The sequence below is a fragment of the Mirounga leonina genome, unplaced genomic scaffold, assembly GCF_011800145.1.
Source record: "Mirounga leonina isolate KUSES-001 unplaced genomic scaffold, KU_Mleo_1.0 Mir_174, whole genome shotgun sequence".
NCBI classification, from domain to species: Eukaryota; Metazoa; Chordata; class Mammalia; order Carnivora; family Phocidae; genus Mirounga; species Mirounga leonina.
The window spans coordinates 7,415,544-7,430,768 of NW_023270451.1; the positions used below are offsets into that span (position 1 = coordinate 7,415,544).

The 15,225-nt window shown below is 38.4% G+C and overlaps 1 protein-coding gene across 1 annotated transcript in view; it reads right to left on the reverse strand.

Annotated features, from left to right (window-relative positions):
* The window catches only part of MAGI2 (membrane associated guanylate kinase, WW and PDZ domain containing 2), a 1,284,239-nt gene that overhangs the window by 483,584 nt on the left and 785,430 nt on the right, over positions 1-15,225 (reverse strand). The window lies entirely within an intron of this gene.

Consider the following 15,225-nt stretch of genomic DNA (forward strand, 5'->3'; position numbering starts at 1 on the left):
AAAGAAAGAAAGAAAGAAAGAAAGAAAGAAAGAAAGAAAGAAAGAAAGAAAGAAAGAAAGAAAAGAAAGCGATTGAACCCTTAGAGTAGAGGACAAGCATATTTTGGAAACGGAATGTGGATGGAAGTGATGTATGCTATTTCCAGGCCCTATTCTTAACAACTTCCCAAGCAATCCTTAATTCTCTTTTCCCTAACAGCCAAATGGAGAAAACTCCAGATTGGAAGGCACCTGCTGAAGATGGTGGGAGATGCAGGATGGAAGGAGTCTGATCCCTAAGTGAACGCTTGAGAGAGAGCTATCTAACCAGGAACACCTGCATTAGGTTATTGCTTGAGCAAGAAATAAATTGTTATTGTGTTAAGTCACTGAGATTTAGGACATATTTATTATAGCAGTGAGCATTATGTTAACTATACTACTAATATAGAAGCCTTGGGAAAAACAGGCCCAGTGATGCTGTTTGATTTTGGAGGAGGAACGGGGGGAAATATGATACGTTAGATCTGTTTTTGAACATGGCCCTGCCATTGCTTTGCTAGGATGTGAATAAGTCACTTAAAATCCAGGAGTCTGTTTCCTTTTTGTTAAAGTGTTTGCAACAAGTTGCCCCAAGTTAGTTACTGCTTACCTTTCTTCAGACTTAAAATTCTGTGGTTCGTTTATCATAAGTGAAAACTTAATATCAGATACCACTCACATGAGCAGTTAAAAAGTGTGAGTACAGAGGAAAAGTAGGGAATATTTTCAATAGCCCATCTTGAGCTGACTTGCTAAAAAGCTTTGTACCAAAACACATGTGAAACAGAACTTAGCCTGGTCAGAGTAAAGATAAGCCTCTCTTACCCAAACAGTTATTATGAGAAACATAAGCATTTTTAGAAATGGATAAAAACAAAAATTCCCTTTCAAGTATATAAACGAACTGAAATTACATCTCCTTGAAAACATCAACCAAGGCACGGTGTGATGAAAGACAAGATTAGATTCAAGCCGAATACTTCAAGGAATAGCCAAAATGTCTGAGAGTACTGACCTCATCCCCTTAGGGAAAACTTGTAAATGCAGACCTGTCACTTGATTCATTTATAATTAGAATCAGTAATACTCTGGACGGTATTGGGAGAACAATCACATATCGGCAGGAAAGAATGAGATGATAACCTAAAGGTCACTTTCATTTCTCTTGTCTCTGCTAATTGAGTCCTTATGATGGAGAATTCAGGGGGAGCCAAATGGAGACAAGCGCACCTTCTGCACGGAGCCTCGACGCTCTTATAGAATGAATTACACAAGTGCTTTAAGTAGCAGAGGTCACTAAGCAGTTTTAGGATAGGAAGCTTACATAACCTCTGTGTGATGAGAAAAGCAAAACAAAATATAACCACAATTAAAACCCATTTAAACATGAGAGTCCTAGCTCAGTTGAATAGCTTTGGAATAAACTCACCTCCTCTGGACGAATTTCAATTAGGGCAGAAGTCAACCTTAAGAACAGGGTGTCAGCCTCATGGAGGTGGGCAGGAGTCTGTCAGTCAGTACTCAGAAAGGAAACTACGATTTCCCTACCTAAAACTGTGAAGGTCTAAAATGCCCTTTGCATGGCATCAACACAGTGCAGGGCACAAGGAGACATGCAGGTGATGAAGATCTAATGCAATGTAGACCTAACGCAGTTGTAATGTAGGGGTGATGATAGCCATCGCCTGAGAAATAGTAGTGCTGAGCTGTGTGATCGAAGCAGGGTGCTGGTACTTGATAAGAACTGCACGGGGCTTGGGAGGTGAGGCAAGGTGGTGATCGAGTGCCTGGGCTTTGGATGTTAGCCAGACTTTGGCTCAAATCTTGATTCTGCCGCTAACCAGCTGTTTTAATGTTTCACGTTAATGGCTTAGCTGTTTAATGGCAGGTTACTTAGCCACTCAATTTCCTCATCTATAAAATAGAGATAATAACATGTACCTCATGGGTTTTTGTGAGATTGAAACGAGACTGAAAATATGCAGTAAGGTTGGACCTAAGTTGTGCCTGCTACTAGGATTTAAATATATTTGGAAAAGTCTGATAAAAGGGTGAAGTAAGCTATCCAGGAAACTATTTGCATGAAGAATAAAGAAGCCTCCAGAAAAAGACTTTCTGAGGAAAGAGCTACCTTGAGCTCATAATGGTCTCAGAACCAGCGGGGAGGAATGCTTTTGCATCTAGCTTGATGTCTGCCATTCAAATCTATCCTAGGTTAGCGCCCCAGATTCATGTCTGATTAAGGGAGCTAGAGGGCTGTGAATGCAACGGGAAAGGGCTCTGTCATGAAAGCCCTGTTGGAACAGAGGCAAGCTCTCTTTGGTATTCATCTAAAAAGGCTATTTAGAATGGAAGAGAGGAGATTGCTCTTCCAATTAAGCACTGACCATCATACTCAAATATCTGAAGGCTCCAGTTTAATGCTGGCTGTACATAAAAAGAACTGTAGTGCCCGATGAGATGATGAGATCAGGTGGCGCTTCTTGCCACGGGGTCCCCGCCTGAGATCATAGTGGAGGTAGCAGAGGTAGAGGTACATGGGGCTGGGGCTGGGGATGTAGTGGGGGGGGGAGGCCCCTCAGGAAAGGACTAAAAACATTCACAACCAGCTGCAGTGAAGCAGGTGTGGCTGCACCTGGGAAGGGTGCCTAGTGGCTGCTGGTGTGTGGCAGCTGGTAGACAAACAGCAAAGGCACCGGCAGTGATGACAAGAGGTGCCCAGAGGGAAGGAACAGCAATACTTTGTGGGGCGGATACCACACACCCATTGCGCTGGTGTGTGATCACGGATGGGACACCAGAAATCCTGTGGGAGGGCAAGGGAATATGTGGAAGAGAAATGACAGGGTGGAGTTAAAGTCTTGCATGATCAGATGTGGACAAGAGCCTATTTCATGTAGTTGATCCTCATTGACATTATTTGGATCCAGGGAATGGTGAGTCCGGGAAATCTGCATCAGAGATAAATATGTATCACAGGCATTCAATGAATGATAATCTTCTACCTCTTTACTCTGTTCTTTCATCCATTTTAAGAGGATGACATGGATTCATCATCAAATCATGTCTGAATGCAGCAAATTATATAAACCATGGTCAAGTTCTAAGTCTTTCTTGGCTTGTTTATTAGCAAAATGGGAAAAGTGTGATCTGCTTTGTAACCTAGAGATGGAATATGTAGAATATTGTTCCAACATCTGCACATAGTAAGTACTCAGCAATGTTAGTTTTCTCCATTTTTCAACAATTGAAGAATTCTATAAAATGAGCATCTCAGAACCGACCTGGAGAGGAACTTAGCTAGCAGAGCTGTGATAAATACAAATGTAGAAAAGACTGTGGATTCACATCAGGAGTTCTAGATAAGAGCTTCCTCCTGCCCCACATCTAATAACCGATCTGATCCTTCCAAACAACTGTGAATCTGGCACTATGATTAACGTTTACTTATGAAGAAACCAAAGCTCTAAGTTTTCACATGAGTAACTGTGGCTTAGGCAACAAAGCAAACTGAGCTAATGCTGACAATCCCTTATGTTCTTTTCTTCTGCCCAGATTCCTTTATTTTTTGTCTTTTGGTTTTGTTTTTTTTTTTTTTGGGGGGGGGGTGACAAAATATATATGATGTAAAAGTTATCATTTTAAATATTTTTTCCAGCTTTACTGAGAAATAATTGATGCACATAACTGTACAAGTTTAAGGCATATAGCATGATGGCTTGAAATACTTGTATTGTTAAAAGATTATTGCAATAGATTCAGCTAATACCTATCATCTCACATAGATATAATAAAAAGACAAGAAAAGGAGAAAAGGAAAAATAAAACATCTTTTCGCCTTGTGATAAAAACTCTTAGGATTTGTTCTCTTAACTTTCCAGTATACACCATAAAGCAGCGTTAACTACAGTCATCATGCTATACATTATATCCCTAAATTTATTTATCTTATTACTGGAAATTTGTACTTTTGACCACCTTCCTCCAATCTGCCCTTTCCCTACCTGCTGCCTCAGGTGACCGTATGTCTGAACTCTCTTTCTAAAAGTTTGATTTATTTATTTATTTATTTTAGATTTCACATGTGAGATCATATAGTATTTGTCACTCTCTATTTATCTCACTTAGCACAATGCCTTCAAAGTACATCCGTGTTGTCACAAATGATAGAATTTCCTCAATTTTTATGGTAGAATAATTTTCCATTGTATATATATTATATATCATATAATATATATTTTATATATATATAAAAAATATATATATGATATATATATATATATCACAACTTCTTTACCCATTCATCCACCCAAATAATGCTGCTATGAACATGGGGGTGTAAACATCTTTTTGTATTAGTGTATTTATTTTCTTTGGATATATTCCCAGTAGAAGTGCTGAATCATACAGTAGTTCTATTTTCAATTTTTTGAGGAACCTTCATACTGTGTTCCAGGGTGGCTGTACTAATTTACATTCCCACCAAAAATGCACAAGGTTCCCTTTTCTCAACATCCTCACAAGCATTTGTTCTTTGATGATGGCTATTCTAATAGGCTTTAGGTGATATCTTGTGGTTTTACATTGCATCTCCCTAATGACTGGGGATGCTGAGTATCCTTTCATGTACCTGTTGGTCTTTCACATATTGTTTTTTTTTTTTTTAAAGATTTTATTTATTTATTTGAGAGAGAGAGAATGAGAGAGAGCACATGAGAGGGGGGAGGGTCAGAGGGAGAAGCAGACTCCCTGCCGAGCAGGGAGCCCGATGCGGGACTCGATCCAGGGACTCCAGGATCATGACCTGAGCCGAAAGCAGTCGCTTAACCAACTGAGCCACCCAGGCGCCCTCACATATTGTTTTTAGAGGTCAGGTCCTTTGCCCATTTAAAAAATTTGGTTATTTGGATATTTTTTTGCTAATGAGTTATATGAGTTCTTTATATATTTGGGATATTAGCCACTTATCAGATGTATGGCTTGCAATTTTTTTCCCCTATTCTGTAGGTTGTCTTTTCACTTTGTTGATGGTTTCCTTGGTGGTGCAAAAGCTTTTAGTTTGATGTAATCTCACCTGTTTATTTTTAACTTTATTGCTTGTGCTTTAGGTGTTATATCCAAAAAATTCATTACCTAGGTCTGTGTCAAGGAGCATTATTTCCTTGTTTTCTTCTAAGAGTTTAATGGTTTTAGGCATTACATTTAAGTTTTTAATTCATTTTGAGTTCGTTTTTGTGAGTAGTGTTAAGATAAGGGCCCAGTTTCATTCTTTTACATGTGAATATTCAATTTTTCCAGCACCATTTATTGAAAAAATGGTCTTTTCTCCATTCAGTATTCTTGGCTCTCTTGGTGAAATTAGTTAACCATAAATGTTTGGGTTTATTTGGTGGCTCTCAATTCTGTTCCATTGGTCTATTTGCCTGTTTTTACACCAGTAAAGCATTGTTTTGACGATTATAGCTTTATATAGTCTTTATAGTATAGCTTGAAATCATGGAGTGTGATGCCTCCTGCTTCGTTGTTCTTTTTCAGGATTTCTTTGGCTATTTGGGACCTTTTGTGATTCCATATACATTTTAGGAGTATTTTTTTCTACTTCTGAAAAAAATGCCATTAGAATCTCGATAGGGATTGCATTGAATCTACAGATAACATTTAGTAGTACTGACACCTTAACAATATTGATTCTTCCAAGCCATAAACATGAGATACCTTTCATTTATTTGTGTCTTTTTTCCCCTTTCATCAGGGTCTTGCGGTTTTCAGAGTAGAGATCTTTCACCTCCTCAGTTCAATTTATTCCTAAGTATTTTGGTTTTCGTACTATTATAAATGGGATTTATTTTTTATGCCTTTTTAAGAGACATCATTGTTAGTGTATAGAAGCAGTACTGATTTTTTTTTTTTTTTAAGTTCCTGGGGTAGAATTTAGTGATTCATCAGTTGCATACAACACCCAGTGCTCATTACATCAAGTGGCCTCCTTAATGCCCATCCCCCACTACCCTATCTTCCCATCCAGCAACCTTCAGCTTGTTTCCTAGAGTTCAGTGTCCCTTATGGTTTGCCTCCCTCTCAATTTTCATCTTATTTTACTTTTCGTTCCCTTCCCCTATGTTCAGCTGTTTTGTTTCTTAAATTCCATTTGAGTGAAATCATACGGTATGTGAGTGAAATCAGAGAAAGACTGACTTATTTCACTTAGCATAATATCCTCTATTTCCATCCACATCATTACAAACAGTCAGATTTCATTCTTTTTGATGGCTGAGTAATATTCCATCGTGTATATATACCACAAAGCACTATTGGTTTTTGCGTGTTTCAGAATTTATTTTTAAGGCTGAATAATTTTTCCATTTTATATATATAACACTTTTTTTTGGATCCATTAATCTGTTGATGGACCCTTGGGTTGCTCTTACCTTTTGGCTATTGGGAATAATGCTGTTATAAATATGGGTGTACAAATACTTATTTGAGTTCCTGTTTTCAGTTCTTTTGAGCATTTATCAAGAAGTCAAACTGCTGGATCATATGGTAATTCTATTTTTAATTTTTTGAGTAACTGCCATATTCTTATCTATAGGCTGCACCAGTGTACAAAAGGTTCCAATTCCTACACATTGTCACCAACACTTGTGTTAATTGGTTTTTGTTAGTTAGTTTGTTGTTTTTTTTTTTTAAAGATTTTATTTATTTATTCATGAGAGACAGAGAGAGAGAGAGGCAGAGGGAGAAGCAGGCTCCCAAGGAGCAGAGAGCCCGATGCGGGACTCGATCCCAGGACCCTGGGATCATGACCTGAGCCGAAGGCAGACGCTTAACCATCTGAGCCACCCAGGCGCCCTAGCTTGTTTTTAAATGGTACCTGTCCTAATGGGTGTTCTGGCTAACAGCTTTTACCAATGCCTAATGGAAAATGATGGAGAGCTTAAAAAAGAATCACAGAATACTCATACCTGTACATTTTTTGTAAATTGGTACTTATATTTAACTTAGTCATCTAAATGCAATTCATTTAAAAATGTTCAATTAGTCATTCTTAGTATTTGTCTGTAGATTTCCAGTTAAATCCATTTCAGTTATTGTTTTTAAAACAGCATCTGAAATGAATATGTTTTTCTGGATTGCATTTGCAAATAAAATTTAGCACCTTTATAAAGTCCAACTGAGTTTTCCTCAGGTAGGTGGATTCAACCAGTAAATTAAGCTCTAGCTATCTGATTACATTTTATTTGCTGGTGTTATGTATCATTCTCTACATTTTATCTGGATTACAATTGTAGGCAGCAAATATTTGGCAGTAGCATGAAAGAATCTTCCCCAATCTCAAAACCAGAAAGATACGGTAAATTCAAGCATTGTTCCTAACAAGTAAGATAACTTTTTTTTTTAAGTTAAAAGTTCAGGATTTATAGTCTTATTGGTCTGTAAAAATATAAATTTGTGTATTAAAGATGGGTTTTAGTAATAAACACAGCAGTTTTGTTTGTTTGTTTTCCATATTTAGTTACAAGATGGGTGTCTTGAACACTTCCAGATAACAGAATGAAGTCTCTTCTGATGATGTCAGTTTGCAGTGTTCCAGTATTTACTGGCTGTGTGCAACTTCTGGCCAGGAATCTTTGTGGAAGTTTAAAAACAAAATGTAAACTAGGGAATACACTGCTTATCTTCTAGCAATAAAATAAAACATTGCTGAGAAACATTAGTATTAGAGGACCCCCAAAATAGGTGCCTGTTCAATGCTAGTCTTCTTTTCTCCCTATCCTATACTTTAGTTATCATCTTTGTTATGTGACAATTATCCAGAGGAACATTTTATCTCAATTATCATGTTTCTTCCCTTTTCATTTTCTTCGGCACATAAAAATGAAATGTTTGCTTTCAAAGCATGAATTGGAGTGTATGGTTTTCCCCCTAAGGAGTAAACTTAATTTAATTAATAACTTCAAAATCCCTTAGGTAATAGGAAATATGCATAGTTATTACAAGCCAGTGTGTGTGGAGTAGGGGGAGAAGGGAAGATGACTCAGTAGGAGGTAGAAGCAGATAACATATGTGCAAATGGAAGTTAGAATCTGGGCAAAAATCCAGGAGTAAAGGGTGCTAAGTTAGTCTCAAACAACTTGCATTGCCCAGGTGTATTCATGTCGAGCCAAGAGAAGGTTGCAAGCTTGTTGTAGATGACTGGTCCAGCTCATGTGAGAGCATCTTACTTCCTGCTTTAGGTGTGCTGGCTGTAAATAAACTTGATTTTTGAACAGCCACATTTACAAGCCAGAATCAGCAGGGAGGATTTGCCATAACAAAGTGCTTTCCAGGCATCACAGTGTTCTCTTTAAAGAGGGAAATTTCCTCAGTGCACTGCAAATGTGATTTGATTTACAAACAGTTGATATAAAAGACAGGACCGTAGTGCTGAAAATACCTGAGAGTTCATCTAATACAACATCTCCATTTTATAAAGAAAGAAACTGAGGATGACAGGGGACAAATGACTGGGCTAACTAAGCAAGCTGAACAGCCTGGAATTCCCAAGCCTCCTGACTACCAGGGCAGGGCTCAATCCACGAGGCCACCCCAGTGATTTCTTAGAGCAAGATTCGGATGTATTTAACCTGAAAAGAATCTGTATTCTTTTCCCCAAACTCCTCACCTACTTCAAAGATGATCTTTGGTAATTTTATAGAGTCTGGCCCATAGCATTTTGAAGTGGACCCTCAAAAATTCACTGTGCAAGTATTTTTCTAATCTTAATGATGATAATAAGGAAAAAAAATAATGTTTCACACTTGCCTAGGGCTTATTATGTGCCAGGCATTAATACAGGCATTTTATGTCAACTAACTCACAAAAACCCTTATCAGGAAGGGACTATTATCCCCATTTTACAGATGAAGAAACTGAAAGCAGAGTAGTTAAGAAACATGTCCAGAATGTATATGGTTGATAAGTGATGCAGTTGGGATTTGGACAAAGCCAACAAACAGGACTTTAGAGGCTGTGCACTTAAATACAATGCTGTATTTCCTCTGGAAAAACTGTTATCCTACACTACTACTTCTCTATAAGGATAAGGAGATTTTTCTAGTGGCCACATTAAAGTAATTTGTTGAATCTAGTTTCTGTCCCTTCCCTTATGGTAGTCCCTATGGTGGGAGGTCTGGCAGGGAAGAATGGAGAGCCAGAAGATACAGGTGTGATCTAAATTGCACTGTAAATGCTCCTCAAATGAGACCATGTTGGAGAAGGCAGAGATTAGATTTTCTGCAGTTTTATTACACTTCAAGAAATACAACATTTATCGATTACTTTAAGTACAGGTCTTCAATATGGAAAGAGCAATGCAGTCTAAGTAAAACGGAGCAGTTACTTGAAGTCAGATAAAACAAGCAGGCTATTATTTCATAAATGACATTTTAATTATCACCAGGAGGCCATTAAGAATGCATCATGGCAGTTTGCTTGGTTCCTTTTAGAAAGATAATATTGACAAACTGCTACGAAATTGCAGTTCAGAAAACAGTATAAATTGAGATTGGTAATAAAACACACATTCACTTGTGTACCCTAAAGCAATGATGAACAATTTGAAGAGAGAAGACAAAGTTAAAATTATATTTTTCTTTCTCAGGGAGAGGCAGAAGAGAAAGTCATTTGCAGGAGGACTGTTAGGTCTGTAAATTTATTACCTATGTGAGTTACTTGATGTGTTTAGCATAGTAATTTGAAGTTTCAGCCAACCAAGCACAAGCCACTCATTTGCCGAATGCCCTTGAATGCCAATGCTGCCTTCTTCTCGAAAAAGTCCAGAAGATTGTCTTTAGTGACCTCCAGTCTGGAGGATTTCAAAACAGCTTAGTTTTGGATATAGTCCTGAGTCTCAGCAAGGATGACTGGCATAACTCCAGAACCTTCAGTCATCTTTACAAATTTCACAGCTTCCTCCCTTGGTGACCAGAGGACATTAGGAAAGTTTTTCATATTTAGCTTCCATCCAAAAATTGAAGGGCTTATTGCTTATCATGACTGGTTTTCCTCATAATTAAAACCAGTGCAAATATTCTTTGCCAGTGATGTGGGTGGTTACTCTAGATACCACAGGAAAACCATTCAAGCCACTTACCTTTTATCTCTTTCTCCCAGGAAATACTTTTCGTATTGGTCTCTTTGGTTATTAAACCAAAGGGGAAAAGCCGTGGTGACTGATTCCGTTATAGGCTAACCACAAGAGAAAATTCTTGAGACATCCTTTAGACACAATATAATTTACTTTTCTTTCCTTAGAATTGTTCCAAAGATAGGGATATTATTAGGATCTAGGGATCATTAGGATTCCTAGGGGAAAGGTGAAGATGAGTGGTAAATTGCAATTCTGTAGCCACATAGCAGGTTCTATTTTTATTTCAAGATAACTCCCCACCTCTTGCCTTCTTCTCTATATTCATTAATTTATTTCTTCAACAACTATTATTAAAGAGACACTTTCTGTGCCTAGATTCATCTATCTCCAAAGAGACTTTGGTCTAAAGAGGAAGTAAAAGAAACACATAAATAAATAGAAATGACAAAGAAAAAAAGAAATGCCATGAAAGTGTTATATAGAAAATGATGGTTTTACATGATATCATAAGACACCCAGCAACTCTGTTTCAAGAAGGTACCTTGAGTACAAGTGTGTATCCCCATTAAAAAGACCTCATTGAAAAGCTCAAAAAGATTAAAAACAGGTTTTAAACTATAACTATAAAGATGACAAAAACGAGCAAGAGATCTCACTAAAATTCTGGAAGGTAGAATGGATAGAGTGATAGTTAATGTACTCACATATAGCGATGAACCAGAATATATTAAGAAAGGGCTTCATCCAAGTGGAAGGATGGAGTCTTTGCCCCACAGAAGTTGAAAGAGGCTCAGAGCTCAGAGGACACAGGGTAGATGAGATCAAGATGACATAGGAAGCTGGGCGCCTGGGTGGCTCAGTTGGTTGGGCGACTGCCTTCGGCTCAGGTCATGATCCTGGAGTCCCGGGATCGAGTCCCACATCGGGCTCCCTGCTCAGCGGGGAGTCTGCTTCTCCCTCTGACCCTCCTCCCTCTCATGCTCTCCGTCTCTCATTCTCTCTCTCTCAAATAAATAAATAAAATCTTTTTTTAAAAAAAAGATGACTTAGGAAGCTAAAGGTAGAACCCTAATGATCATTTAATCCAAAATCAAAAAAAGAAGTAAACAGGGGCGCCTGGGTGGCTCAGTCAGTTAAGCAGCTTCCTTTGGCTCAGGTCACGATCCCAGGGTCCGGGGATCGAGTCCCACTTTGGGGTCCCTGTTCAGTGGTTCTCCCTCTCCCTCTGTTCCTCCCCTGCTCATGCTCTCTCTCTGAAATAAACAAATAAAATCTTAAAAAAAAAAAAAAAAGTAAACAGACCTCTCTGATGAAAATTAGGAAGGCAACATAGGAGTTGGAGCATGGGTAAGTCTCTCTTAAATGAAGCATCTGGGACCTGAAAGATTAAGGCTGGCTCCTTAAACCGAGGCTACAAATATGTGGGCAGAGATCATAGTGAACTTCTAATTTTTAAATATAACTAGGCCATGAAGAATAAGCCTTCTTTTCAGAAAAGCCTGAAACATAAAATGTGAAGAACGATGATAAGAACATAAGAATCAGTCAGGAAAATTTAACATAAGAAAGACGTTACAGGGGCGCCTGGGTGGCTCAGTTGGTTAAGCGACTGCCTTCGGCTCAGGTCATGATCCTGGAGTCCCGGGATCGAGTCCCACATCGGGCTCCCTGCTTGGCAGGGAGTCTGCTTCTCCCTCTGACCCTCCTCCCTCTCATGCTCTCTGTCTCTCATTCCCTCTCTCTCAAATAAATAAATAAAATCTTTAAAAAAAAAAAAAAAGAAAGACATTACAAACAATAAAAATCAGAGAATAAGAAAAGATTCGGAAATTAAAAAAAAAATATATATATATATATACATGATGAATGAAATTTAAAGATATTTAACTGGAGAGTTGGGTGATAAGAATAAGGAAATTCCTCATATTAGGAAATAAAGGGACAAAGGGAGAGAAAATATGAGGGAAGATAAATAACGCAGGTCAATCCATGAAGACCACATCTGACTAACAGGGGTTCCAGACAGGATAATAAACATGAAGGATTAAATGTGCAAAGAAACATTAAAAAAAAAAAAGTATTTTCCAGAGCTGAAAAATTATCTTCAAATGGAAAAGATCAACTGCAGGTTTGGCACAAACACCTTTTTTTGAAAAGTAATATACGTAGACCTATTGTGAAATTTCAGAATACCAGGACCAGGGGTCAACAAACTTTCTGTTGAGGATCAGAGAGTAAATACCTGAGGTTTTGCAAACCATAGAGTCTCTGTCGCATCTACTCTACTCCCCTGTTACAGCACAACAGCAAACATAGACAGTATGTAAGTGAACGAGCATCACTGGATTCCAAAAGAACTTCAGGTGCAAAACAGCTGGTGGCCTGTGTTTGGCCCATGGGCCATAGCTTATTGACCCCTGGCCCAACGCAGAGAAAATGTCAAAAACAAAGAAAGAAAAAGGATAAACAAAAATGAAAAACAAGCAAATAGCCAGATAACCTATAAAGGAATAAGTATCAGAATGGTATGAATAATACTGACTGATAAGATAGTGGAATAGTGATTCAAAGTTCTGTGGAAAATACACAGTCATGCACCTAGTTATTTATTTATTTTTTTTAAGATTTTATTTATTCATAAGAGACAGAGAGAGGCAGAGGCAGAGGGAGAAGCAGGCTGCCTGTGGAGCAAGGAGCCCAATGCGGAACTCGATCCCAGGACCCTGGGATCATGATCTGAACCTCAAGCAGATGCTTAACCGACTGAGCCACTTAGGTGCCCCTTGTGCATCTAGTTAAACTAGCGAATGGGAGGGCAAGACTTCAGACAAGGACTCAGAAATTTACCTCGCAAATATCTTTTATGAAGAATTTACTTCAAGGTGAACTTTAGTAAGACCAAAGAGAGAAATAGGGGGAAAAAAACCCCACAAAGAACAAAATAGAACCCAGAAAAATAATATATCCAACCTATAAGTAACCCTGAGTAAGGCAAGGGAACAGAAGGCACTGCAAGGATGGTATTTGGAAAAATTAAAAACTTGACTGAATACATAATACAGCATTGGAAAGAAAAAAAAAATAAAGGTACAAAAAAGACAAATAGTGACAGTAGAAAAATCAATTAGAAAAAGAAAGCATTTAAAACCCAAACAGGAAAGGACACATAATCATAGCATTCTGCTTGTCTATGTAATGAACAGATGAGTATTTGCATGGATTGTCAGGAGAGGAAATCCTGGTCCATGCTTTGGAAACCTGAGAAAGCAAGCACTGGGAGGGGAATCGAAATGATTTTAAGATGGCGAGAGCATGGACTGCACACATTGTAAGAGGCGAGATCAGAGGGCCTTGTGTGTTATGCTAGAAATTTCTTTTTTCTTTCTTTCTTTCTTTCTTTCTTTTTTTTTTTTTCCAGGAATTAGAGGCTACTGACAGCTTTAAACACAGAAGTAACAAAAGTTCAGTTTCTGACATATTGCTTTGGTGGTGGTAATAGACCAGAGGTAGAGGTAGAGGAGAGTGAAGGCAGGGAGAACTTACATGGGGGACACACAACTGAGGAGTTCCATTGGGCCTTTTGTTGCAGAACTAGAATATCATGGTAACCAATAAAGAGGCATCAATACTGTGCATCCTAGAACTCTTCTATGAGCTTTTGTTTGAAGATGACCAGCTCTTGTTTATCTTCCAAATGGGGAGGGGAATGCAAGAAAACATTTTGGGTTTGATACCTCCAAGAGCAACACAGAAGCAGAAGATACTTGGAACAGGGGCACCTGGGTGGCTCAGTCGTTAAGCGTCTGCCTTCGGCTCAGGTCATGATCCCAGGGTCCTGGGATCGAGCCCCGCATCGGGCTCCCTGCTCAGCGGGAAGCCTGCTTCTCCCTCTCCCACTCCCCCAGCTTGTGTTCCCTCTCTCACTTTATCTCTGTCAAACAAATAAATAAAATCTTAAAAAAAAAAAAGAAGATACTTGGAATGGAGTAAGCAGAGGATATTTTTCAAACTTCAAGTTTTTATTACAGAGTTCCCAAACTTCCACACCTCCAGTAAAAAACTGAATATTGGGGCACCTGGGTGGCTCAGTCAGTTAAGCTGCTGCCTTCGGCTCAGGTCATGGTCCCAGGGTCCTGGGATTGAGCCCCGCATCGGGCTCCCTGCTCGGCGGGGAGCCTGCTTCTCCCTCTGCCTCTGCCTGCCTCTCTGCCTACTTGTTCTCTCTCTCTCTCTGTCAAATAAATAAATAAAATCTTTAAAGAAAAAAAAAAAAAACTGAATATTGTCCAAGGTCTGAGAACTTTTGTTCTTGTTTTCAGTCATTATAGCTTCAGAACTAACGCACTAAAACTGTGGTACTGATAGGATAGGGCAGCTACTCTTGTTAAGGGTATCCATCCTCAATTTCAGTCTCCAAAGAACAGACCAGATTCAGGAGTTTGAGTGGGCAGAGGCTTGGAATCGGCATTTTGAACAGATGTTTGGTAGCTCTGGATTCAACTATACTAACAGGGAAAAATATATACTTAGTCAATATCCCTTCTTTTAATCTACCTACATCTCACTTTACATAAACATTCTTTGCCATCAGTTCTGCTATCAGTTTGTGGGATGAACTCTGAAGCTCAGATATAAGCTTGTCATTTTTAAGATAATGTCCTCAAATTCTACCAAATAATTCCTACCCTTTGCTACCCTGTGTTATTTAATTTGGCAGAGAACTTTGGGCAACATTTTCCATAATTTTTCTCCACCAATTTGGTGCCATGCTGTTTGGAGTTAGAGTAAAAACAAATTATCTTAATGTGAAACTATATATAACCTGTGGAAAGGTAAATATTTAATTGTGCCTAAATTTAAAGTGGTATTTTATTTTCAGGATAAAATTACGTTCAAGAAATTGTTCTGTTTTCTGAAATTATCTTTCTTTTTAAACTGTCTTTACTGAGATTTTTGTTTACTCTCTTACCAAGTTTAATTACTGCTTTTAAAAAGCAAAGAACTTCATGTCCCACACTCTGCTGCCTAACCTGCTCAAGAACAAGTTCCAGAGAGATTGTCATATGTGAGTT